Source organism: Sorex fumeus, unplaced genomic scaffold (genome assembly GCF_029834395.1).
Source record: "Sorex fumeus unplaced genomic scaffold, SorFum_2.1 ptg000129l, whole genome shotgun sequence".
NCBI lineage: Eukaryota > Metazoa > Chordata > Mammalia > Eulipotyphla > Soricidae > Sorex > Sorex fumeus.
In genome coordinates this window covers 13,614,383-13,617,803 of record NW_026606186.1, presented here as the reverse complement: position 1 = coordinate 13,617,803, position 3,421 = coordinate 13,614,383, and positions in this window count along the sequence as shown.

The following is a 3,421-nucleotide window of genomic DNA, read 5'->3' as shown; positions in this document are numbered from 1 at the left end:
TCCAATATTAACATTTTACAATGGGCTGATTTATATTGTATTCTTTTCTTCTTTTTATTTCCACTTTACTTTAATTTATTTTAGGCACTATACAATTAGAGAAATGGTCTGGTTTCATATAAAGAACATTTTAGCACCACACTTTTCACTAAAGTTCCATTTCCCTTCCCCAGCCCATCTCATGTTAGCATTCCCTGTCCCTTCACCATGGTAAGCTTTCTACTGAAGATCAGTTAACAGTTTCTGTTGCCTTTGAGCATTTGTTAATTCCTTACTTTGTTTGTTTATAGCCTACATATGAAAGAGATCATTCTACAAGTGTCCTAATTTCACTCAGCTTGATATTGTCTGGATTCATACATGTTACAGCAAATTGCATGATTTTATCTTTTCTTATAGCCAAGTAGTATTCCATTAGATGTAGAGAGAAATAGATAGATAGATATACTTTTCTTTCCTTTCTTTCTTTCTTTCTTTCTTTCTTTCTTTCTTTCTTTCTTCTTTCTTTCTTTCTATCTATATGCCTCTCAGAGTGCCTGGCAAGCTACCAAAAGTATTCCCACCCACACAGGCAGAACCTGGCAAGCAACCCGTGTCGTATTCAATATGCCAAAACCAGTAACTATAATGGGTCTCATTCCCCTGACCCTGAAAGAACCTCCTATCATTGGGAAAGACAAGTAAGGAGAGGCTGCTAAAATCTCAGGGCTGGGACAAATAGAGATGTTACTGTTGCCCGCTCGAGTAAATTGAAGAACAACGGGATGACAGTGATACAGTGATATTGTGATCTTCAAAACAATATGATCTGAGATAATAGTTGAAATAATTTATATCTTCTTCATATGATGAAGATATGTTTTGTGACCCAGTACGTGTTCTCTCTTAGAATATGCCCCATATTCATTGGAGAAGAATGTATACTTAGCTTTTAGTAGGTGAAGGGCCCTATCTGTGTTTGCTAGGCCTATGTCACCCATTTCTTCCTTTAAGAGCAAGTGTTTCCTTATTGAACTTTTGCCTACATGATAGAGTGTTAAAACTCCTCCTATTATTGCACTACTGTCACTACCTCCCTTCATATCTGTTAGTAGTTTTTAAAAAATATTTTGATGCACCATCACCAGGAGCATATTGTTGTATTTATTTTTTCATAATTAAGAGATGATAAGCCTGTCCCTAATAGCCTTTACAAAATTTGAAGTTACATTGTCTGATATAATTATGTTCACCCTGGCCTTTTAAAGGGAATTATTTATGTAAAAGGGCTGGAGTGATAGCATAGCGGTAGGGTGTTTGCCTTGCACGTCAACCCTATGGGCCCAGGTTCAATTCATCCACTCCTCTTGGAGAGCCCGGCAAGCTACTGAGAGTATCTTGCCCACACGGCAAAGTCTGACAAGCTACTTGTGACATATTGGGTATGCCAAACATAGTAACAGCAAGTCTCACAATGGAGATGTTACTGGGCTGCTTGAGCAAATCGATGAACAACAGGAGGACAGTGACAGTGGCAGTGACAGTGAAGATTGTTTTAAGCTTTTGCATTTGAACTGGTGTTTACTCAGATTGTTCAGGCAGGAGTAAGTTGACTTTAGTCTTTGACTTTGAGTGAGATTGTTGAGATGAAGGGACTTATTGCCATTATTTATAGATGTTATGTGTGATTGTGAGGTTTGTTTTATCTTTTAAAAAATTTCTTTAATTCTTAATGAAAACTGGTATCAAGATTATGACATTTCTAAGCTCTTGTTTATGCATGGAATTTCATATAATTCCTTTTATTTATTTATTTTTTATGTAGGAGTACTGCTATTTATTCAGCCACTGATTAGATGATTGAATTGGGCATAAACTCCATCTTACATTTTTTTCATATTTTATAATTTTATTTATTGAATCACCGTGAAAGCAGTTACAAAGCTTTCAGGTTTAAGTCTCAGTCATACAATGAAACACCTGTACCTTCACCAGTGCCCATTCTCCACCACCAAAAATCCCAGTATACCCCCATCCCACACCCTCTCCCTACCTGTAGGGAGGTGATTTCCACATTACTCTCTCTCCACTTTGATCACATTCAATATTTTGGCACCAGACCCACCATTATTCTAAGTCTGAGATCCCCCTGGTGGCCCGGTGACCACCATCCTCCAGAGGCCACTGGACAGTCAGGTTTGGCCCGCAGTGACGAGACACGAAGGGCTTCATGGGATAGGGGTGGCGCCGGCCCTTTCCTCCCCACCCCTATGAGAACCCAAGTTGCCACCCACGAACGGCCTCTATGGCTCCTGATCAAGCTGCTTAACGGCCATGATCCCAGATACTCAGAAACAAATCTCAGAACCCAGTGACTTTTGGCAGAAATGCGTCAGGACCCTGCAGTAGGTTACTGTCTTCGGGCTACCCCAGGAGGAAAAGGGTGCTGTTCCTCCGCCTGCTTGACGGCTCAGTGGCTGCCATCCACCAGAGGCCATTGGACAGTCAAGTTTGGGCCCACAGTGATGAGACACATGGGGTCTCATGGGATTGGGGGTGGAGCCAGCCCTTGCTTCCCACCCCAATGAGACCCTGAGTTGCTGCCCATATAATTCCTTTTAATATAAATTATAATCTAGCTGCATAGATGATTCTTGTTGAGGCTTTATTCTACTCAGCTTTTTTTTTTTTTTAAAAAAAAGCCTATACACCACCATTACCTCTAACCTGAGCAGTCTCATTCAATAGATCTGCTGTGAATCTTATGAGATTTCTTTTGTATGTGAGTTCCTTCTTTGATCTTGTTGCTTTCAATATTCTGTTTCTCTATTTGGCTTTTGTAATTATGGTTGCAATGTATCTTGGCATTTCTTTATTTGGATCAATTTTAGTTGTGACCCTATGGGCCTCTTGAATCTAAATGTGTGCTCTCCTCAACACTGAGAAAATTTCACTTATAATTTCTTTTATTAGTACTTCATTAAATTTGTCTTTCTGTTCCTCAGAGACTCTAATGATTTTTATATTCTTCCTCTTAAAGTCTTATTTTTTTCCCTCATAACATTTTTCTCTGGTGTGTTGTTCTTTTCTTTTCACACTTCCTTCCATCTGTTGGTTGCTAGAAGCTTCCTGTATCCCATCTTGGAGCTCACCAATTTTTTTTTCTGAATGGTAGTTGCTCTCCTGGGGAGACTTTCCATTGAGTTTTTGTTTTAAATTTATTATTATTTTTAGTTTAATTTAATTTATTTTTTTTGTCTTTTGAGTCACACCTGGTGATGCACAGGGGTTATTCCTGGTTCATGCATTCAGGAATTACTCCTGAAGGTGCTCGGGGGACCATATGGGATACTAGGAATAGAACCTAGGTTGGCCACATGCAAGGAAAATGCCCTACCTGCTGTACTATCACTCCAGTCCTTGTTTTTTTTTTCATTTTACC